The sequence below is a fragment of the Papio anubis genome, chromosome 1 (assembly GCF_008728515.1).
Source record: "Papio anubis isolate 15944 chromosome 1, Panubis1.0, whole genome shotgun sequence".
NCBI classification, from domain to species: Eukaryota; Metazoa; Chordata; class Mammalia; order Primates; family Cercopithecidae; genus Papio; species Papio anubis.
In genome coordinates, this window is record NC_044976.1 from 144,510,650 (window position 1) to 144,535,721 (window position 25,072).

At 41.4% G+C, this 25,072-nt stretch overlaps 1 non-coding gene across 1 annotated transcript; it reads left to right on the forward strand.

Annotated features, from left to right (window-relative positions):
- The first annotated feature begins 24,009 nt into the window (after positions 1 to 24,009).
- Positions 24,010 to 24,092, forward strand: LOC116272165. The gene has a single exon (XR_004180895.1). It is a non-coding gene; the product is annotated as a small nucleolar RNA SNORD45 (small nucleolar RNA).
- Positions 24,093 to 25,072: the final 980 nt, after the last annotated feature.

Here is a 25,072-nt window from a genome sequence, read left to right on the forward strand (position 1 = left end):
TATATGGGAACTGAACTCTCAAATGCACTTTCCTCTCTTCCCTCTTTCACCCAGTAGTAGTCTCACCAAAATGCCACAAGACAGAGGACAAAATATTTTGCTTCTTTAAGGCTGGATTTAAGCAATTGTTCACAGTGAAACCCAGCTCTCCCTGTGAGCTCTTCATTGCCAAAGTCCATTGGCCAGGATGAAATACTTTGAGGACGGTCATCTGCTGCTCTGTGGAGCCCCGATCCTCTCACTGCTGTCTGCTTGCAGCCTGAGTAGCAAACACTTTGTGTCAGTTCACAGACATCTCTTGGTGCCCCGGTCCAGATCAGATCTGATGCTGCTGCAGAATTGTGCTTCTTTTTCCTCACCAGCCTGGCCATGAGTTCTCTCTTTTTCTTTGTGGCTTCTTCATAATCAACCAGTTGTCTTTAGCTCTCAGACAGCGTCAGAAAGTCCAAGGAGCTGTTTGACAGTGTTCATTGACTCAGCAACACCTCCCATTCTTCCATTCTCCCAGGTGCCTGTACCTGTGTGTGGCCCTTGCTGGTACTCAGACAAATGTCATTCAGAATGTGATTAACTGATTGAAAGAGCACAGTTTTGTTACCCAAATACATGAAACCACCGACAAGTTCAAACTGCTTAAGAAAACTAAGTGATTTTCAGAAGTTTTTACTTCAAATAAATTACCATTAGTGATATGGTTTGGATTTGTGTCCCCCTCCAAATCTCATGTCAAGTTGTAATCTCCAATGTTGGAGGAGGGGCCTAGGGGGCATGGTTGAATCATGGGGGTAGACTTACCCCTTGCTGTTCTCATGCAGTGAGTGAGTTCTCACAAGATCTGGTTGTTTAAAAGTATGTGTCACCTCCCTCCTCTCTCTATTCCTCCTTCTCCGGCCGTGTAAGACATGCCTGCTTCTCCTTCAATTTCCACCATGATTATAAGTTTCCTGAGCCCACTGCCCTCAGTCATGTTCCCTGTACAACTTGCAGAACTGTGAGTCAATTAAAGCTCTTTTCTTAATAAGTTATCCAGTCTCAGGTAGTTCTTTATAGCAATGCGACAATGGACTAATACAGAAAATTGGTATCAGGAGTAGAGTATTGCTATAAAGATACCTGAAAGTGTGGAGGCAACTTTGGAACTTGGTAGTGGGCAGAGTTTGGAAGAGTGGAAAGGGCTCGGAAGAAGACAGGAGGATGAGGGAAAGTTGGAACTTCCTAGGGACTTGTTGAATGGCTTTGACCAAAATGCTGACAGTGATATGGACAGTGAAGTCCAGGCTGAGATGGTCTCAGATGGAGATGAAGAACTTATTGGGAACTGAAGTAAAAGTCACTCTTGCTATGCTTTAGCAAAGAGACTGGTGGCATTTTGCAACTGCCCTAGAGATCTGTGGAACTCTGAACTTGAGAGAGATGGTTTAGGGTACCTGGCAAAATAAATTTCAAAGCAGCAAAGTGTTCAGGCTGTAGCCTTGCTACTTCTAACAAAGTATGCTTATACGCATGAGCAAAGAGATGATGTGAAACTGGAACTTATATTTAAAAGGGAAGCAGAGCATAAAAGTTTGGAGAACTTGCAGCCTGGTCATGTGGCAGGAAAGAAAAAACCATTTCCAGCAGGGGGAATTCAAGCTGGCTACAGAACTGGAGCAGGAGCTATGTGCTAACAGCCAAGACAATGGGGAAAAGGCCTCAAAGGCATTGCTGAGACTTTTGCGGGAGCACCTCCCATCACAAGCCTGGAGGCCTAGGAAGGAGTAATGGTTTTTGTGGGCCAGGCCCAGGGCCCTGCTGCCCTGTACAACCTCAGAACACTGCTCCCTGTGTCCCAGTTGCTCCAGCTCCAGCTGTGGCTAATGAGCCCCAGATATGTCTCCGGCCATTGCTTCAGAGGGTGTAAGCCATAAGCTTTGGTGGCTTCCACATGGTGTTAAGCCTGTGGGTGTGCAGAGTACAAGAGGTGAAGTTTGGTAGCTTCTGCCTAGATTTCAGAGGATGTATGGAAACGTCTGGATGTCCAGGAAGAAGTTTGCTGCAGGGGAAGAGCCCTCATTAAGAACCTCTACTAGGGCAGTATGGAGGGGAAATGTGGGGTTGGAGCCCCCACATAGAATTTCCACTGGCTCACTGCTTACTAGATCTGAGAGAAGAGGGCTACTGTCCTCCAGACCCTGGAATGGTAGATCCACTGACAGCTTGCATCACACACCTGGAAAAGCCACAGGCACTCAGTACCAGCCCATGAAAGCAGCTGAGTGGGCTATACCCTGCAGAGCCACAGAGATGGAGATGCCCAAGGCCTTAAGAGCTTACCCTCTGCCTCAGTGTATCCTAGATGGGAGACATGGAGTTAAGACAGATTATTTTGGAGCTTTAAGATTTAATGGCTTGCCCTGCTGATTTTTGAACTTGCTTGGGACCTATGGCCCCTTTGTTTTGACTGATTTCTCCCTTTTGGAATGGGTGTATTTACCCAATGCCTACACTCCCATTGTATTTTGGAAATAACTAGCTTGTGGGTTTTTTTTTTTTTTTTTTTTTGAGATGGAGTTTCACTCCGTTGCCCAGGCTGGAGTGCAGTGGCGCGATCTCAGCTCACTGCAACCTCTGCCTCCCAGGTTCAAGCAATTCTCTGCTTAAGCCTCCTGAGTAGCTGGGATTACAGGTGCCCACCACCACCGCTGCTCTATTTTTTGTATTTTTAGTAGAGAGAAGTTTCATCATCTTGGCCAGGCTGATCTTGAACTCCTGACCTTGTGATTCAGCTGCCTCAGCCTCTCAAAGTCTTGGGATTACAGGTGTGAGCCACTGCGCCTGGCCACTAACTTGTTTGCCTTATTTTTGACTTTACAGCCTCATAGGCAGAAGGGACTTGCCTTGTCTCTGATAAGACTTTGGACTGTGGACTTAAGAGTTAATGCTGAAATGAGTTAAGACTAGCGGACTGTTGAGAAGGGACGATTGTACTTTGCAATGTGAGAATGTGAGAAGGACTTGAGATTTGGGAGATGCCAGGGGCAGAATGATATGGTTTGGATTTGTGTCCTCGCCCAAATCTCATGTCTAACTGTATTCCACAATGTTGGAGGAAGGGCCTGGTGGAAGGTGATTGGATCATGGGGGCTTTTTTTAGTGCTAGTGAGTGAGTTCTCACAAGATCTGGTTGTTTAAAAGTGTGTGCCACCTCCCTTCTCTCTCTCTTCCTCCTTCTCTGGCCACATAAGATGTGCCTGTTTTCCCTTCACCTTCCACCATGATTGTACGTTTCCTGAGGCCTCCCCAGCCATGCTTCCTGTACAGCCTGCAGAACTGTGAGTCAATCAAATCCCTTTTTCTTAATAAATTACCCCGTCTCAGGTAGTTCTTTATAGCAATATGAAAATAGACTAATACAATTAGTAATACATATCTATACATTTTGTTTAAAATTGTTTTCTACACAGCTGGTAAATTCCATAGGAGCAGTGACTGTGCACTTTCGTCCTCAGTGAACTCCAGAGCCCAGGATGGTGTATGGCTCACAGTGTACTCAGTAACATTCCATGAAAAAAAATTAACCTTTTTGGAAATCTTTATTATATAGAATCTTAAGACGTTAAAGTCAACAAAAGAATATTAGTGATTGTCTTCAATCTCTCTCTCTTGAAGATCAAGAAATTCAGTCCAAAGAGTAAAGTAACTTACCTAAGATTACATAACATATCAGCAGCAGAGAGTAAGCTTCAGGCAGTCCATTTCTATCAATTCTATTTTGTTCTCTTCTGTGTCTCCAGGGCTCGGATACTTCCTGGAACACAGTAGATGTTGAGCTATAGCTCCAGGGACCACAGTTTGAGATCCACTGGTCCTGTAACACCAAACTTCTTGTACTTAGCTGACACATCATCTGCTTACCTCAATCATTTATGACTTGCTTTGCCTCCACTCACCCAGGGATGCCTTTCACATGGCCTTTTCTCAGTGGCAAACACAGCATATACTTCTACCCAGCACATACCATATTAGAATGAAACTTGTTCTGCATCCTAGTCTCCCACATATGACTGCAAGCTCCTTGAGAGAAGGCATTCCATTCTTGCTAATAGCACTCTTAGCCTAGCACAGCACTTGGCACACAACAGGAGCCCCTTGAATGCTTATTTGTGGGAGAACTGAAGGCAATTGTGAACATTTCACTGTACATATTCTCTCAAACCTATATACCAAAGGTATTGTTTTCTCACATTTTGGTGTTCCAAACTCAGCAAGAGAAGAGTTAAGAACAATTAGAATCATAGGGAATGTTTGCAAGAGGACTTGTTCTATTGTACTGTAAGCACACAACATAACATGTGTGTTCAATGACAGAAGGAACAGTGCAAGAAAGTGCTGGAGGAATAAGGAGGTATGTGTACAGAGAAGTGGTGAAAATATGATAAATGTGCATGTTTGCTGGCAAGGAAAATCTACTCTCAAATGTTCTTGCTGTTTATTGTGAATATTGGATACATCAGATGCGGTTTCCAACTTTCTAAATGAATAATGTACATTGGTGTAACTGCACAGGGTTAAAATGCAACAGTGGAATCCTGGAAGACAGGCCGTAGAGTGTCACCCCAGCTGCTGAAATGGGGTTGGGGAGTGCATCACCACTGTGAAACTTCTGGGCAAGGCACCAGGTACAGATCCCGAAGGCGAATACTCTAGATGTCAGGAGTCCTGGCAAGGGCACACACTTTGAGTTTGGAGCCCGGTGAAAATCAGGCCTCTGCTACTTTCTGACCAGAACAAAGTACTTAATCTGTTTGAGCTTTCTTTCCTTCATCTGTAAATCAGAGCTAAAATCCTGGCTGATCTGAGTATTGGATATCAAGTCCTCAGCACAAGGCAAAGCATATGGTAGATGATCAATAAACATTAGCTATTATTATTCCACAAGCAATTCCATAACATTGCATATAATTCATGTGTTCAATGAATTATCTTAATATTTTCAATCAAAAAATCAGAAGGACCTTGATCAAACGGTCAAAACACAATTCCACCTTAACATGATAGTACCAATGATACCAGTGTTTGAGGAAAGCTTGGGCACATTTATTTGGAATTGGTTATTAATTTGTCAATATGGGAGTGAAAATTGTCACTCAAAATAAATCCAAAGCTGAAGTAGTAACTGAAAATGGTAATGTTATTGTTATTATTATGACTAACTCCCCTTTAATGAGGCATAGATATATACTGGCAACTGTGCTAAGAGCTGTACAACCATGATTCCCACTTAATCCCTGCAAGGATTATGAGGGATTACCCTTATGAAGAAGTAGATTCTTTGAAGTAGATGCTGTTATTGTTCTATGCAGCAGGTACTATGAGAATCCCTATTTTGCGGATGAGGAAACTGAGGCTTGGAAAAAGGCAGCTCAGGGATGAGCCCAGAGATGAACACACATGGAAAAAGCAACTTGCCAAGGTCACATGGCAAAGAATGGCTGCACAGAAACTTAAAAACCCAGGCCAGCCTGACTCAAAACGTCATGCCTTGCCCCACAACCCTAGATGGCTTCCCATGTATGTAATTGGAACAATCCCATCACATCTAATAAAATCATGACCCCTAGTTTCTTAAATCCCTAAGCATGGTTTATTTTACAGATCGACTTAAGAAACATTTAATGGGAATGGCACTGTGTTGAAAGTTCTGCATTAGCCACAGTGGGGAATTCAATAAATGAGCAAGTCTTGATTTTGTCTTCAAAGCAATTTACAAATAACTCAAGGTATAAAAAGAATTAAATCTGGGTACAAAGTTAGGATTAGACAAGGGGCTGAAGTGCTGAGTAAGAATTCAGGCAACTTTTATCTTCCAAATTGAAACTGTTTTTCCAGCGTGGGCCTCTTTTAACTCCTGTCTGAGTGGCATAAAGTCAGACTTTTACTTAAGTCTGGGGCAGACAGGCTGAATGGACTGCTTTTAAATCCACAAACTCCCCCATGTCTAGCCCATCAATCCAGGATGTTGTTTATTCCCAAGATATCTCAGACACAGCTCTCCTGGCAACTAAGTTGCATATCTAAGTTGAAATCATAGGTTCAACTCTGCTGATACCTTCTTGGTAGGCTGACTTCCTGCCTTTTCCCCTCTGTCTTTGAAAAATGTCAGCCTCTCATCTTAGCTGGCAAGAGAGTCTTTACGAAGCTCTCTTCTCACACTTCTGTGCTCACTTCCTCAGGGTTTTCTGATTTCAGTGCCTCCTGGGCTAAGGCTGACTGGCTAGAAGTGAGGGTGGCTGGACTAACTCGCAAAGTTGGATAAACTGGTGAGAGTTGTTCCTTGCAATGCATTTTTACCATGCCTGCTGTGTATGTGGGGAGTGAACGCACTGACTTTATGGTGTTCTTATGATTATTGGTTTTAGAAATTAGTTTATGATTGACTTTTGGGTGTTTGACTTTTTTTTTTTTTTTTTTGAGACGGACTCTTGTTCCCCAGGCTGGAGTGTAGTGGCACAGTCTCGGCTCACTGCAGCCTCCACTTCCTGGGTTCAAGCGATTCTCTTGCTCAGCCTCCCAAGTAGCTGGGATTTCAGATTCGTACCACCATGCACGGCTAATTTTTGTATTTTTAGTAGAGATAGGTTTTCACCATGTTGGCCAGGCTGGTCTTGAATTCCTGACCTCAAGTGATCCACCCGCCTCAGCCTCCCAAAGTGCTGGGATTACAGGTGTGAGTCACCACGCCGGCCCTGACTTTGTTTTTGCTCAAACACTGGTTTCTATTAGAAATGAAGGCAAAACTTCATTTTAGTGAAATGAATGAAGACCATGTCCTCAAATGGCCTTTTGTAAATACATATAGATGATAGCAGTTCATCGTTAGCCCAGTAGCAGTGGTTTATGAACATAGAAAAGTATGAAGTACAGGAAGCAAACCTATGTGGATAAGAAATATGCAAGAGACATTTCATTGTTCTTGGGGGGACCAGGACAATATCAAGAGAAGACAGTAATAAATAGTTCTGGGCTGCATGTGGGTTCCAGGAAAACATAGCTGGAAGCAAGGTAGTGAAAGTGAAATAGACCCACATGAATGTAAGGAGGAGGTTGTAATGCTTGGGAGAAGGAGAGAGCTGGAGACAAATTCCTGTGTCATCATTGTGCTTATCTAGGAACACTAGAGTCGTGACAACAACCACACATAATAACATTCATAATGAAAGTAGTTGTTATTTATTGAATGTTGTTTTTCTTGTGCCAAAAATTGCACTAGGCACCATCCAAACATTTTCTTTATTCTTCATAATACCCTGCAATATACATATAAATTATATTCCCACACAGAAACTGAGGCACAGAGAGGTAATTTGAGTAATTTTCCCAAGGTCAGACTCGTAGATGGCAGAGCAAAAACTCAAACCCAAGTCTCTTTGACATCAAGTGCTCAAAAGTGCCTCTCCCCTATGCCTCATACAACACCTTCCAAGGTGATAAGATGACTTGGGGAAGGGGAGACACCTAGCAGCACTTACTGCCCATTGGTCGCTAGGGCAGAAACCATGCCGCTTCCAAACCCTAGTCATGACACATCAGAGCCTGAAATGAGCCACTCCTGAGCTGGAAGAAACTCTCAGAGTCTTCTAGTCAACTGGGTTCATTCTTGGAGACACAAGAGAGACAAAGGACTCAGGTTTCCAGATGTCTGGCCCCAAGTTTTTCCACTTCTCTACAATTATTTCTTATCAATAATAGAGTTGGGAATTGGAACTCAGTCCTGTCTAAAATAAACTCCTTACTCTTTCCAAGTTACTGTGTTGGATAGACACTTTTATTTGCCTTCCCAGAATGCTTCCATCCTCTGTCCTTGATAACAGGATCCAGTTTTGCTCAGAGTAACAGAGCTCCAGGTGATGGATCACAGCCAATCCTGACAACCCTGATGCTGGGTTTCCCAGCCTTCCTTGCAGACAGAGGTGGCCTTGTGATGCAGTCAGAACTCTGCTGGGGAAAAATTTTTGGGAAATACTTTGTTCTCTATAAAAATAGACAGATGTGGCTGACATGCATCCCTTTTCCTAGTTCCCTTTATCCTGCCTTCGATGTTGACATATGGCTGGGTCTAAAGAAGCTATCTCGGAACAATGAGAAAAAAAGTCAAGGGAATTGGACAGATACATGTCTCAACATGATTGAACTGCTGAGCCAATACCAGAAACTACTTAATTTTTACATCAGAAGAGGATGCTACTGTAAGTGAGGGTCTCTCCCTCCTTCCTTCCTTCCTTCCTTCCTTCCCTCCTTCCTTCCTCTCTCTCTCTGTCTCTCTTTTTTGGGACTGAGTCTTACCCTGTCAGCCAGGGTGGAGTGCAATAGCATCACCTCAGCTCATTGCAACCTCTGCCTCCCAGGTTCAAATGATTCTCCTGCCTCAGCCTCCTGAGTAGCTGGGATTACAGGCACCCACAACCACACCCAGCTAATTTTTGTATTTTTAGTAGAGACGGAGTTGCACCATGTTGGCCAGGCTGGTCTCAAACTCCTGACCTCGTGATCCACCCACCTCAGCCTCCCAAAGTTCTGGGATTACGGGTGTGACCCACTGTGCCTGGCCAAGTCAGGTTTCTTACTTGCAACCACACACATCCTCACACACTAAGCTCTATTCTGTCACTGAAGTCTGTCTTCCTGGTTCTCAGATATGTATCTGGTGAATGGTGATCAGATATGTCGTCTTTTGACCCCCAGCATAAAGGGGAATTATTGCTCTGACTCACAGACAATGAGGAGGTAAGGATCTTGTCATTTTGTCCCCAAAAAGATGCCTTCATAAATAAATGATTGTTTATCTAAAGGAAACACAGGTTTTCTTCTTGCAAAACGTAAGGATATGCCATGCACCCACTTCACCATGACATTCCTTTTCCTTTAGTCCCAGATAAAATGTGCTTCAGTGCAACTAAGTAAACGCAAGTATTTGGAAGCAGAAGAAACTGGATGGCAGGCAGAGGCATTTTTGTGTGCAGCTTTTTTCAGCATGCCGCTGTCCTGCTCTGCTGCTGTGTGAGGAGGAGCAAAGGCTCCCCTTCTGCTTCCACTTCCTCTGTGCTCTGTGGTTGTAAACTCTAAGAAGGCTAGGAAATCTCACTTTCCTCCCCAACCCTCACTCCAAGGGCAGTGCCTTCACAGAAGAAAAAAACTCCTCCTTTGTCAATCCATGCATGCTTGAAAAGGATATTTTTCTTTCCTAATTAAAAAATGTGGATTTGGGAATAGTCTGGGGCCATCTGATTCAATGTCTCATTTTAAACAAACGAAAATTCAAATCGGAATACCTGTTTTTAAGAAAAATGCTATGAAGAGAGAGATATCACATTCATCTTTGGTAGAATTTGATCAAACTTGTGTCAAGTGGCCTAATTGACCTGTATTCTTTAATTAAAAATGGAAAATAAATAAAAGAAAAAAAAAACCCTCTGACTACCTCTTGTTCTCAAAATAATATTTAATGAATTTGCAAATAATTACTAATTTCCCTATCTTTCTTCCTTTTCCAAAATGAAACAAGTCCAAGTGAGAATCTTATCAGACTCTTGCCTTCTCCATCTTTTCATTTTCATCTTTCACAGTGAGTCCAGGTTCTATTGTAAAATTGGGATGTGTAGGCCATGGCGCACTTCAGCTGTACTCTGGTCACACACCAAGTCCTTCTCAAGGTCCTTCTCTCCTGCCGTGTGGCTCTCATCCTTTACTCTTCCCAAAACACATCCAGACTCACGTCTTCTTTGGTTTTTGGCATCCAGCCCCCACTGCATCTGATGGAGATGGTATATGCTTCACTGAGAGGCTCCACATACTCCCCGTGGGCCATACACACTTTACTTAGCCTTCAACTAGTTTTCTTTGCTATTCTGCTCACTACCTCCAGTAGATCCAGATTTTTTTTTTTTTTTAATGTAGCAATCCAAACTAGACATGGGTCTGAATCCTCAAGGGGATGTAAACATAGTGCTTTCTTGCCTTTTTTCTGTTTTTGTTTTATATGTGAGAAAATGCATTTTCTCTTCAGTCAGAGACCACTGCAGCCCAGCCCACATGCCCCTATCCCTCAGGCTTGGTATAGTCAGGGTGGAAGGAAGGGAGTCTAAAAGTAGGGCTCATTTCAGAATTAAGTGCAGAGTGAGCCAGTGTTATCGACAAAAACTCTCTTTCTCATAATTGGTCTGCTGATATACTCAGAGACTTGGAAGGCTTCAGGCTTTGAAGACGAGCCGCTAGGTAGGGCTGAGTCCTGGCCTAGCCCAACCAGCCGTTGCTCTCTGAGTGATGGCTTGACACTACCGTCCTCTGTCAGCGGTATTGTTTCTGTTATCCCTCGAGACCAAAGCAAGTGCAAAAGCTAAGAAAACCATGAACTTGAGAGCAAATGGATTCACTCTCAAGCTTCATAAGGGAATTCTTCTTCAAAATGGGGACTAATTCCTTTGCATCTCATAGCACAAGAGGAGAGTCCACTGCCTCCCTGTCTCTGAAGAATATGATCTATTTTTAAATTTTATATGCCCCCAAATCTGGGTTTTCCCTGTGGGTTCCACGATTGCTTTCTTTATTTACCTTTTCCCCAAATATAAAACATACACTGCACAATGGTAAAGACCACTACGTAGATCCATGCTTTTTATTTTCTCTGTCTTTTTCCCTTTTCTAGTGCTACTTTATGACCGTATCCATGAGGATTTCTACAATCTTATTAATATTTAACATTTATTGTTAGTCTCTTGAGCCACCACAGGAACATATATTATCTCTTTGCAAGATTTAATGTCACCCTTAGTGATTCATATTCTCAATGGTATGTGTTCTACTTAGGAAAAAAAAAAAACCTTCTTCATCTCCAAATTAAAGCATTCTGTGCTCGGCTGAAGTTCTAGCACTTGGGCAGAGGAGTGAGTAATAGACAATGAGGGATACTTTGTCTATTATATACTTTGTCAACCAGGGATCACAAGTTTTTCACAAAAACTCTTGGAATTATTTAGCTCATGTCCTGTGGTTTATATTTATATGAAATGCCTTCAAATATAGGCTTTAATTGAATTAAAAACATAGTAAAGTCAGACGTTTAACTTTGCACATTCTTGAAAGCAAAGTTTACTCTGCCAGCAAATATTATAAACTTAATATCATGGGACTGATTTACTCATCAATGGGAAGAAGTTGTTTTTGAATCTTTTAGCAGTGTCCTTCCACATACTAAGAATTAGTGTACTAATTGAAAATGATTCTTATATATTCAAAAATATGATTGGCAGAGCTCATTTAGAAATACTTTGTTGGCTTACTTTGACCATTTGGAACTCCTGATTTCAATTGACAGATGCCCAATTTATTTAAAAGAAATATTCTCCAGTGCTGACTGTATAGGTTTTCAAATTAGTCATTGACCTGACTAGCGCTTTTGGCTTCAACCTTATAATCAGAATTCGAATTTACCCTCTAGCATATGAAGCTCAAAACATCTAGGTTTGGATGGCAGACAGGCCTCATTTTAATATTGGCTCCTCATGTCCTTCCTATGTGGCATATAGAACAAACATTTAACCTCTTAAAAATATTAATTTGTTGGGTATGGTGGCTCATGCCTGTAATCCCAATGCTTTGGGAGTATGGGGCAGAAGGATCACTTGAGGCCAGGAGTTTGAGACCAGCCTGGGCAACATAGCAAGATCCGGTCTATGCCTGAAGTCCCACCTACTTGGGAGACTGAGGCAGGAGGACTGCTTGAGCCCAGGAGTTTGAGGTTGTAGTGAACTATGATCATGCCACTGCACTCCAGCCTAGTGACAGAGCTAGACACTGTCCCTAAAATAATAATAATAATAATAATTAGCAGAATACCAAGAATGACAAATGCACTTATTGAGGTATAACTATGTTTTAGTAACTTTCCTTGCTGGTCATTTCTGATGTACAGGAGGGTCCATGAATAACTTGAATCAGGTATCCCTGGCCATGTATGTTAGCTCTATACAAAGCCACATTAAGTCACAGCAAAATGTTGGCTGCAGTTTCCCCCATCTCATTGAGACCAGAGGCAAAGCTTGGTGAGTTTAGTAAAAGATTGGTGCATCCCTGGTGATCCAAGGTAAGTGTTTTACTGCTTCATATAGGGATGCAATAATTACCACTTTTCAAGAAACATTGTATCTTTCTGCAGATGATTCTAAGCAGGGAGCATATGTCACCTCCAAATACTCAACCTACTATTCAAGTATGTCTATAATGTATTTCTTTTTATTTACTTAATGCGCTGCTTCAATGTAGTTGAACTGGTTGTTGCATTCGCTCTTCCCTTTGAAGACATTTAAGGTAAATGCTTCTAACACCAAGAATTAGCCAGAAAGATCTAGTCTGCAGTGTGAACAACAAGGTAGGAAGCATGAGAGAACAGCCTACCTTCTTGAATATTCTGTTTGTTTTAATAACTAATGCTTATTAAGTGCTTACTTACATTATTTTTCCTACTTTATAGATGAAGAAACTGAAGCCCCCAAGAGGTTGAATGACTTGTCCAAGCTCCCACAGCTTATAAGGGACAGAGTCAAGGTTCACACAGGGTAACTTGCCTCTTAAGCTTGAGTTTGTAAACTTTTCCCTGTCTTGCCTCCTTCTATAATCAAACAAACCTCCTCTAGCCTCTTTTGTTTTATTTTCTCACTTGAGATTCTGCCTCTACTTCTTCAATGTACCCCATAGGAACAAATGAGTACATTCCTGCTAATGTGTCCCACCTCTCTCCAATAAACATCTCATTCAGCTTCAACTCCCTATAAGTTACCCATGAATTGCCTGAGAACTTTATCTTCTTTATACATCTCCTTCATAAAGTTATTCCATCGAGGATCTTTTTTTTTGTTGTCAGAGAGAAGGTTGCATAAACAATACATATTTCTTACTCTTCCAAGTTAATAACCAATTGTCATATGGACATAAGAGACAGGTAGGTGTAGATTTTAATTGGGTTGTTTGTCTATCACTGAGTTTTAAGAGTTATTTGAATATTTTGGATGCCAACTCTTTATCTAATTATGAATTTTTCAGTTATTTTATCTCTCCCAGTCTGTGGCTTGTCTTCTAATATTCTTAACAGTGTCTTTCACAGAGCAGAAACTTTTCATTTTAATGGAGTCCAACTTACCAGGTTTTCTTTCATGGATTCTGCTTTCAGTGTTATGCTTTTAGTCATTGTCATACCCAGGATCACCTAGATTTTCTCTTACGTTATCTTCTAGTTTTATAGGTTTGTGTTGCATATTTAGGTCTATGATCTATGTATGAGTTAATTTTGATGAAAGGCATAAGTTTTGTGTCTAGATTAATTTTTTATATGTAGATGTCCAGTTGCTCCAGCACCATTTGTTGAAAAGATTAACTTCTCTCCACTGTATTGCCTTTGTTCCTTTATCAAAGATAAGGTGACTGTATCTGTGTGTATCTATTTCAGGACTCTCTTTTGTTCCATTGATCTATTTGTCCATTCTTTCACCAATACCACACTGTCTTGATTGCTGTAGCTTTATAGTAAGTCTTGAAGTCAGGTAGTGTCAGTTCTCTGACTTTGTTCTTCTCCTTCAATATTGCATTGGCTATTCTGAGGTTTTTTGTCTTTCCATATAAACTTTAAAACCACCAGTTTGTCAATATCCACAAAATAACTTGCTAGGATTTTGATTGGGATTACATTGAATCTCTAGATCAAGTTGAAAAGAACTGACATTTTGACGATATTGAGTCTTCTTATCCACATATATGGAATATCTCTCCATTTATTTAGATCTTCTTTGATTTCTTTTGAGGAGAAGGTTTTCGTTTTCCTCTTACAGATCTTGTACGCATTTTGTTAGACTTATCCCTAAGTTATGTTTGTTTGGGGATTTTTGGTGTTAATATAAACGCCATTGTGTTTTTTATTTCAAATGTCAGTTGTTCACTGGTGGCATATAGGGAAACAATTGACTTCTGTATATATGAGAAGATTTTGAAAATCAAATATATTACTGATTAAAGCTGGATTTCAGGATATTAACAGAATTGTGGCTTTTTAACACCGTACAATGCATTTGACATTTTTCCCTACCCACTTTCAACACAGCTGAACGGCCACAGGCCTCTCCCAGACTACCAAAGGAAGATCACCGCAGAGCGACACTGAGAATGTGTCCTGAGAACAGGCACCTCCACAAGGAGAGAGAAAAGCCCAGGAGAGGCAGAGCCTGTGTTACCAGCAAACAAATCACTTCTTCTCTCTTGGGCAGGGGCAACGTCAGCGGCTGAGAGAGTCGAGGAAATTCTACTCAAGCAGAGCTGCCCATCAAGGAGATCTGAGACTGACGAAGGGGAATTCTCTCAAACATTCTCCACTAGTCACTCCAACTTGAAAATACTTAAAACATTAAGACAGGCAGTGAAAGTTAAAGGTGGCGTCAAAAACGTACTTTACCGCGTGCATGTGCTTATGTGTGTGCATATGCGTGCATATCCCTTCCATCCCGTTCATCAAACCTCTGTAAAAGCAGTCCTATTAAAATATTGTCACCTAAGGCCTGGGCTTCCTACATACATGGTATGTCACCAGGAATTCTGTTTTTTGTTTTGTTTCTAAAATAATATACCATTTATAATAAATTATTAATCTAAAATGTGGAAAATAGAAAAAAATCACAAAACAGCCACACATTATGTCATCAGAGTTCAGTATTTTCCTCTATGTGTATGTATATATGTATACGTATATAGACACACATATATACACACACATACACATATATACACACACGTATACATATATACATTTAAAAGAGGATTGCAGTCTACACATATTTTTATGATCTGATTTTTAATTAATATATCTTGAAAGTTTTCTACCCATTAAATAGTCTTCTACAAGATTACTTTTAAGGTATGAGTAGTATTCCATCATATGTAGATTTGTATGTATCATAATTTATCAAATCAACTCCTTATTGCTGAGCTCTTAGATTATTTATAAGGTTTTCTCTAACATAAATGATTCTATAATGAATATTTGTGTTCACAAATCTTTGCACAGTTGTCTAATTATTTCCTCAAGTTATAGCCCTGTGACTAAACTCCCTATGTGAGTAGGTATGCACTTTTTTTAAAGCGTTTTGAAGCATATTGTCAAACTATGCTCTTATCTGCAACTTTTAATAAATTGATTCTTCCAGTTTCTCTACTACTCACTGGTACTAAGTTGGTCATCTGTGAAAACTGTTTACAGTCATGTGGTTCATGTTTAGACCATGAACACATGGATTTGTTGAAATCACCCTGGAAGAATAAATGAATTAATGTAGATTCTGAAATTAGAAAGTGGCTGAGCTACAAAACTAACCTACCAAATATCATGGTGCACACACTGTTGTACTTTTCTCCAAGTTTCTAACCTTCTCAGATAAATTGAGACTGCTTCTTTGGATAAAATGCTTGTATGGACAGAAACTCTTTAAGCTCTGAAATACTTTTTTACCTAGATCCTGATAGACAGCAAAATCTGTGGTATGACAAATGGCATCTGACATCCAGGAAGGAACATATCCTAAAAAATAAGTCCATATCTCTCATCCATCTCTAATTTCAAGGGACAGGCTTTCGTGCAAGATCTGTATCTGCCTCTGCCTTCCACAAACACCAAGTCTTAGATTTCTGGCTCTATAATCAACTTGGCTGAAACACAGCCACAACACGATTTGAGTTAAATTTTGTTCCCATAAAGAACTCTGACATGCTGTTTGTCTGAAAGTGATTTCTAAGGAGAAAAATATAGGTAAGTAAGCTATCAATCAAAGAAAATATATTTTCCTAGTTTTAAGAAGTGTGCTTAAAGAATTCATATTTTTGCATTTGTATATAATATCTGTCAATGGATTTGAGCTATTTCAGGAGAATATTTATAATAGACATTAACTATTTAGGACCTTTCTTCTGAGGAGTTCAAAGCACAGTACTGTGTATTAGCCAGGGTTCTCCAGAGAGACAGAACGAGTAGGAGAGATAGGTAGATAGATGAGGGAATTCATTAGGGAATTTGGCTCACATGATTATGGAGGCTGAGAAGTCCCATGACAGGCTGCTGCAAGCTGGTGACAATGGGATGGTGACAGTGTGGCTCAGTCCTAGTTCAAAACCTCAGAAGAGGGGACACAGATGATGTAATTCTTAGTTCAATGACAAAGGCCTGAGTGAGACGTGGGGAGGGGTGGGCACTGGCATAGTCCTGGAATCCAAAGGCCAGAGAGCCTGGAGTTCTCATGTCCAAAAGCAGGAGTAGAGCATCCTAGCTCCAGGAGGGTGGAAGAGAAAGGAAATCTCTTTTCCTCTTCCTTATCTGTTCTATCTGGGCCTTCATCCAAATGGATGGTGCCCATCCACATTGAGGGCAGATCTGCCTCACTCAGTTCACTGACTCACATGTCACTCTCCTCTGGAAACACCCTTGCAGACACAGCCAGAAGCAATTCTTTACAAACTCTCTGGGTATTTCAAAATACTGTCAAGTTGACAACTAAAATTAACCATCACAAGTCCACCTCATGTCAACTTGGCACCCATATGCATTTCCTTAAACCATACTTGATCTCCAAACAAAGGTAATGGCAAGGTAATAGTTCCTACTGAAAATGTGCTAATCCCTCCCTCAAGTGAAGTCCTTGGGTGATGTTTGCTATTCTCTTGATATTCCATAACTTAAATACTATGATGTAAAATGAACAGTACTTAAATATTGTTATAAAGTCAATATGTCTTATGTTACATGATAAAGGAATAAGAGAAGAGTGAAAACAAAGATATTTGCCTAATATATGTATATATACACACAAACATATTCTTAACCAAGTAGGGAAGAAATATTCACGAAATAGTTTTCCTTTCTGTAACTGGTCATGCCATGATAGTTGATATTTATAACTACCTTCTGTAAACCATTCTATATTCCCTTTGCCTTTAGCAAGCACCCCAGCTGGGCATTGTTCTTTATTTGGCGTGATAACTGAAACCTTCATTTCTGAAGGGTCTAGACCACTTGTAGTTCTCCCGGGATTGGGTTGTTGCAATTTCCCATTGACGTTAATCATAGGACATGGTAATACTAGGACACTTTCTAAGGGATCTCCTGTATTCCAGCCGTACTCTTCCTTACATCCATTATGGAGTAGTAGTTCCAATTTCCTCTAGGAAGCCTGGCTCAGCCATCCTAGCCAACACTACAACTTCTTTCTTAGTCTGTTGACTCAGAGGCATAAAGTGCCCAAAGAGGCTAGGTGGCAGTCTTAACTTCCAGTTCAGTGGAATCATTATTGTCCCTGATGGAAGTTTTCCTCCCTCTGACTAGCAGAGCATAAAGTTGTGGGAACAGGAAACAAAAATTTGGCTAGTCGGTCACTAGGGGAGATGGTGAGTGGTGCCACTTCCATTTCTATCCCTTGATTTCTGAACCTATGAATCCTCACTGTGAAACAGTACCACATATTGAATGCTGATTCAGAACATATACAACCTTCCAGAGAACTTTGCCCAACCCTACGAAGTATGGCAGTAGGTGACAATCTAGCTGGCATTGCAACTGCAACTTCAAAAGACTGTCACCCTGTTCTATCAAGTCAGCTGCTTCAGTATGACGGGCAACATGGTATAACCAGTGAATGCCATGAGCATGAAGCTATTACTGTACTTCTTTGGCTGTGAAGTGAGTTGCTTGGTCAGAAGCAATGCTGTGTGGGACACCATGATGTTAAATAAGGCATTCTATAAGTCTGTGGGTGCTAGTTTTGACAGAAGCATTGAATGCAGGAAAGGCAAATCCATATCCAGAGTAAGTTTCTATCCTAGTAAGGTGCTGTTCCTTCCATGATGTAAGCAGTACCGTGTAATCAATCTGCTGCCAGGTAGCTGGTTGGTCACCCCAGGGATCATATCAGTGGCTCAATGCTAGTCTTTGCTGCTGGCAGATTGAGCACTCAGAGGTGGCCCTAGCAAGATTGATCTTGGTGAGTAGAAGTCCGTTTTGCTGAGCCCATATATAATTTCCATTCTTGCCTTTATGGTCGCTTTTTTTATGAGCCTATTGGGTGGCTGGGAAAAGAGTGACTAATATCCATAGAATGGGTCATCCTATTTACTTGATTATTAGAATCTTCCTCTGCTGAGGTCATCCTTTAGTGAGCATTCATATGTAACACAAATACCTTCGCATGTTTCACTCACTCAGGGAAGCCTATCCATACTTTTTTCCCAGATGTCTTTGTCATTAATTTTCCAATGAAGTCCCTGACCATCCAGCCAAACCTTTGGCTACAGCCCATAAATTGGTATAAAATTGCGCATATGGCCATTTCTCTTTCCAAGCAAAGGGTGCAACCCAATGCACTGCCTGAAGTTCTGCTCATTGAGATTTTCCTTTACCATTGTCCTTCAGAGATGTTCACCAAATGGGCTGTAGGGCTACAACTGTCCACTTTCGGGTGTTGCCTGAACAATCTGTATTGTCGCAACAGTACAGAACAATCTGTAAACCAGGCCCTAGTCTTCTTTGCCTCTGTAATCTTATCATAGAGTACTCCTTATGAAGTCGTAAGTGCAGGCTGGGAGAGAGAAGGCAGTGTAGAAGGAGTAGGAACCATGGACATTTGGGCCACTTCTTCACGTAACTTTCTTGTACCTTTAGGACCTGTTCAGGCCTGATCATGTATATACTACTTCCATTTGATGACAGAGTGCTGCTGTGCACACCCAACCTTATGGCTTGATGAGTCAGATAACGTGCAATTCATGGCAGGCAGCTTAGATGGCATGGTAACTTGGTGAATGATGGTCAAATGTACAGTTTCTACTAAGGCCCAGTGGCAGGCCAAGAACTGTCTGCCAAAAGGAGAGCACTTATCTGCAGATGATGGTAGGACTTTATTCCAAAATCCTAAGGGCCTCTGCTGTGATTCATCTATAGGGGCCTGCCAAAGCAGCCAAACAGCTTCCTTATCTGCCATTGACATCTAAAGTACCATTGGATCTGCTGGATTATATGACTCAAATGGCAGAGCAGCTTGCACAACAGCTTGGAGCTGTTGCAGAGCCTCCTCTTATTCTGGGCCCCACTCAAAACTAGCAGGTTTTCCAGTCACTCAGTAGATGCACTGGAATAACACACCCAAATGAGAAGTGTGCTGCTTCCAAAAATCCAAATAAGCCTACTAGGCATTGTACCTCTTTCTTGGTTGCAGGAAAGACCAGATGCAACAACTTATTCTTCACCTTAGAAGGGATATCTTAATGTGCCCTACACCACTGGACCCCTAGAAATTTCACTGAGGCAGAAGAACCCCAAACTTTAGTTGTATTTATTTTCCACTCTCTGACATGCAAATGTCTTACTAATAAGTCCACAGTTGTCACTACTTCACTACTCACTAGGTCCAATTAGCAGAATATAATAAATGTAATGGACCAGTGTGATATCTTGTGGAAGGGAAAATGATCAAGATCCCTGCAAACTAAACTATGACATAGGCCTGGGGAGTTGATGTATCCCTGATGTAGGACAGTGAAGGTGTATTTCTGGCCTTGCCAACTGAAAGCAAACTGCCTTATAGACAGAAAGGGAGAAAAAGGCATTTGCCAAATCTATAACTGCATCCCAAGTACCAGGAGATGTGTTAATTTGCTCAAGCAATGAAACCACATCTTGTATAGCAGCTGTGATTGGAGTAGCCACTTGGTTAAGCTAATAATTCACTGTTATTCTCCAGAATCCATATCTTCTGCACAGGCCAAATAGGAGAGTTGAATGAGGATGTGGAGGGAATCATCACCCCTGTACCTTTCAGGTCCTTGATGTTGGCACTAATCTCTGCATTCCTCTCCAGGGATATGGTATTGGTTTTAGTTTACCATTTTCTTAAGCAGAGATTGCTATAAAGGCTTGTGTTTGGTCTTTACCATTATAATAGCCCTCAGTACACACGTTAAAGAACAAAAGCTGCTGAGTATGTCTATTGTAATTATGCATCTGGAACTGCGGTGATGACCACTGGATGGGTTTTGGGTACCCACTGGAAGGCAGACTTGAGCTAAAACTGCATTGATGATGGGACCTCCAGAAGCCCCTACTCTGACTGGGTGGCTTCAGTGATGTTTCAAGACTCTTGTTGGTTGAGAGTCAGGATCTAGTAACCCTGAAAGGTCTGATTATTTTCTTTCCTCCAATGAAGTTACCCTGGTAAAAGGCAGTAAGTCCCTTTGGGGAAGAATGGGAGATAGATTAACGGTAAATTCTCACTAATGTACCAGGGTTCTTCCTAGAGGGGACCCAGCCTCCTCTTCATTCAAGAGGTTCTGGATCTTTAAACTGGCTCAGGTCTGGGAACTGATTGAAGGGCTGTGATTCCCTCTTTTTATGATTTGAATTCAATTCTTGTCCACTTGACCTGAAAGTTTTCTGCCAATACAGATCAAGTAAGAACTTAGTAGATTTATTCTTTACTTCACTTCTAGGAACATCACGATTAACTAGCCAGCACTACCTTCATTCAGCATATGAATCTACATGAGTCAGACTATTCTGAATGTTGCTTTGCTTCTGCTGTCCATTATGGTACCTACGCCTACCTTGTTATGGATGATTGAATGCTGCCTCTTGTCCCCTGCCACCCGGGGATCCAATCATTACCATTGCATTTTTTTTTTTTCAATTGAATGACTGCAAATCACAGAACTCTTCAGGGATGTTGGGGCTCCCCTTACAAATCTGTTTATCAAAGTATTGGTGAAAGGTATGTGTGGGTGAGTAGGTTTTAAGTGACAAATCCATTCTAGCATTCCTGTCTCCCTAAGCCTTTGCATCCCTTCCTCTATTGTAAACAGGGAGATAGGATGTTTAGGTCATCTCCTACTCACTCACGGGGGGCTATCTTTTGATCCATGTTTTAGCCAACCAACCAAAGTGTTAGCACCTTTCCTAACTCCCTGAACTGCAACAGTAAGTGCATAATCTCAGCTTAGTAGGCGCATATTAATAAACTTGGTCTGATCCAACTTTATGTTCCTTCTACCACCATTATCCCACACCCTTAATTTCTATTCCCATACATTTTCCCCAGATTTCTGCTTGTATAAATTAGAAAACTGAAGTACTTCTTTTGTAGTGTAATGCACCTCCTGGTGGGCCACACTTTGTAACTCACTCTTAGGGGCCTACTGGGACTTGAGCCTCTTTATAGATCTAGAAGCAAAGAGGGGTGATAGAGTTGAGTCCTGAGGAGCATCAGCATTGCCTTGCTTGATAACTGACTCAGAGGAGGACATTGGCATTTCCTCAGGCAAATACAGAGTTAATCCCCTCTGTTAGAGGTGGAAAGGCTGATCTCACTGTGGATGGGAATGTGCTGCTGCCAGGAACGGAGAGGCCGCTTCTGTTGGCAAACAATGCTTATCAGAATTTAGGAGTTTAATGTCCCAGCCTCACCTGGATTTTCCCACACCATTACACTCTGACTTATGGGACCTCATTCTTTACAACCAATGCCCTCACTTTAACTGTGGACAGCCTTCGAGACTGAGCATTCAACTTTTGTTGTAATTCAGCCAATTGCACGATGAGGGCTTGTGTTTGATCTTCAGCTATTTCAGCCCTGTGTCTACAAGAGAAAAGATTCTCCCTCAGGGCACACTTAGAAGCTCTTAGGCTATTTATGGTTTTCCACAAATGTTCAAAGGTATCATATACACAGTTACCAAGTTCCTTGCCTTTTATAAGTGGTTAATTAGGAGTATCAAATACAGTTGTTTTGTGTATCCCTATAAACAGTTTATACCATGAACTATCAGTGCTGTCTGTACTATTAGAAGTAGAGTTCTCAGCACTTTTAGGTCTAATAAGATTAGGCAGCCAATTCTAGAAACACCCAAACCAGTTAAGAAAACTTATCCTAAAAATTCTGTTCTTCCAGAACCGTTCCTGGAACCAAGTCTCTGTCTTAGTCTGTTTTGTGCTGTTATAACAGAGTATCTGAGACTGGGTAATATATGAAGAACAGATATTTACTTCTTACAGTTCTATCTCCTAGAGTTCTAGGAGATAAGGGGGATGAACTCATCTTTTTATCAGGAATCCGCTCCCATGTTAGCTAACCCACTGTCAAGATAACAACATGAATTCATTCAGGAAGACAGACCATCTTAAAGGTCATGCCTCTCAACACTGTTTTCTTGGGGTTTAAGTTTCCAACACATGAACTTAGAGAAACACATTCAAGCCATACACACATACACACACACAGACACACACACACACACACACACACACAGAAACCATGCCCCTGGCCCTTAAAATTCATGTTCTTCTCACATGAAAAATACATTCATTCCATCCAAATAGCCCCATGTTCATTTCATCCCAATAGCCCCCTTACCTCCTCTTGCTCTCACACTCTCTTGCCTTCTCACTTTCTTCCATGTGATCATGCAGCATTAAAGCCCCCGTTGTGGGGCCCTTGATCTTGGACTTCCCACCCTCTAGAACTGTAAGAAATAAATCTCTATTCTTTATAAGTTACCCAGTCTCAGATATTTTGTTATAACCGCACAAACAGACTAAGACAGAGAATTGGTACCAGGAAGGTTCTAGAAGAACAGAATTTTTAGGATGAGTTTCCTTAATTGGTGTGGGGGTTTCTTAACTTGTTTTCATCATCAACTCAGAAGGGTAAAGTCCAGAGTCTCATCTGAATCAGACATGGGTGAGACATAAAGCATGATTCACTCAAATCAAATTGCTCTTCAGTTGTGAACCTGTGAAATTAACAAATTGTGTGCTTCTAAAAGACAACACGTGGACAGACAGACATTCCCATTTCAAAAGGGAGAAATAGACCAAAAAATGAAGGAATAGCTTCTCCCAAGTAAGTCCAAAACCCAAAAGAGAACATTAAGTCTTAAAGTTGGAAAATATTTTCCTTTGACTCCATGTCCCGCATCCTGGGCATACTAGGGTGGAGTTGGGCTCCCAAAGCATCATGTAGCCCTGCCCCTATGGCTTTCCTGGGCTCAGTCCACTCAGTGACTCTGCTGGGTTGGAATCTCATGCCTGCAGGTTTCCCAGGCTGAAGTTGCATGCTGGTGACTCTATAGTTCGGGGCTTCTGAGGTGGCCTTACCCCCATGGCTCACTACACATTACCCTAGTGGGGACTCTCTGTCGAGGCTCCAATCCCACATTTTTACACTGCATTTCCAAGCTGTCCATGACATCCTTTGAAATCTAAGTGGAGGCTACGATGGCCTCGCAGCTCTTGCGTTTAGCACATCTATAGAATTAGCACCACATGGACACCACCAAGGCTACTGTTTACATCTCTTGGAGTGGAGCACAAGTTGCAGCTGGGCCCACTTAAGGTACAGCTGGAATTGCCAAGAAATTCTGTACAGGGATGAGAGAAGCAGAGACTTGAAGCATTTCAGGGCAGCAAATACTGATATCCCACTGGCACCTCTCTGGAGACATTGCCCTCAAGATCCTGTTCTGGGCCAGTAATGAGAGGGGCAGACCTGAAGATCTCTGAAATGAATCTGGGGTCTTTCTCCTATTGTCTTGATGCATAGCACCTGGCTTACTTCTAGCCATGTAAATCCCTTTGTCCAAGGGTTGTTTGGCCCTTGTTCTCCTAAAGATGCCTCCACTCTTTACATGTCCAGTCAGAGAACTCTGCTCTGCTTGCCTTTTAATTATAAATCTCATCTTTAAATAGTTTCTCTCCTCTTGCATCTTACTGTATGCAGTTAAAAGTAGCCAGGCAGCTCCTTCAATATTTTGCATAGACATTTATTCCACTAAATATCCTAGATCACTGCTCAGTTCTACCTTTCATAATGCCCTAAGACATAGATACAATTCAGCCAAGTTCTTTGCAAATTTATAACACAGATGGCCATTACTCTGCTTTCCAATAAGATATTTCTAATTTCTGGTCAAGGTATGTTGACATGTATTACTTGAATTTACTGCTGATGTATAATAACACTTTAACTCTAGAATAATATAGCTTTTGGCTGAGGAAACCAAAACTTCCCCCAAATTATGTCAAACTTGGGTCCCAAAGCCACTAATTTCATTCATATAATTTTTCAGAGGCCTTGAAATTCTAGTTAAGAGAATAAAAGAAAGTGCGCAGAGTACTTGATTATCTAGTTTCCTTTTTTTAAAAGAAATTACTTTTATGGTTTTATTGTGACTTTGTAGAAATGCAGAAACTATTACAATAAGGAAAGGATAAAATGTAAAGAGAATCACAATTAAAAACCTTAAAGGGGCATACACATAATAACACACACACACACACACACACACACACACACACAGATATTCCTAATTTCTGTCTAAGACCTCATCAGAATGGCCTTTCCTGTTTATATTTCTGCCAACATTCTAATCACAACCACTGAAGTAATCCCTAAGATTTAGGTACTTCCTACAGCTCATCTTCTCAGCCCTCATGGAATTGTCCTTAAGCCTTCATTCACGGTAATATGGACTTTTTCTAGCCTGCGCCTCCAAATTCTTCCAGCTTTTACCCATTACCCAGTTCCAAAGCCACTTTCACATTTTCAGATGTTTGTTATAGCAGCAGCCCCAGTTCTTGGTTCCAAATTCTGTATTAGTGAGGGCTCTTCAGAGAGCAAGAACCAGTAGGAAGGAAAGATAGACAGATGGAGAGATGGATAGATACATAGATAGATAGACAGGCAGAAGATTTATTAGGAGAATTGGCTCACATAATTGTGGAGGATGAGAGGTCCCATGACAGGCTGTCTGCAAGCTGGCAACCCTGGGATGCTGATAGTGTGACTCAGTCCTAGTCCAGAAGCCTCAGAACCACGGATGCCAGTGGTGTAATTTTCAGTCTGAGGCTGGAAGACTGAGAATCCAGGAGGCTGCGGTATAAGGCCTGGAGTGCAAAGGCCAGAGAGCCTGGTGTTCTGCAATCTAAGGGCAGGAGAAAAGGAGGATTCCAGCTCCAGGAAACAGAGAA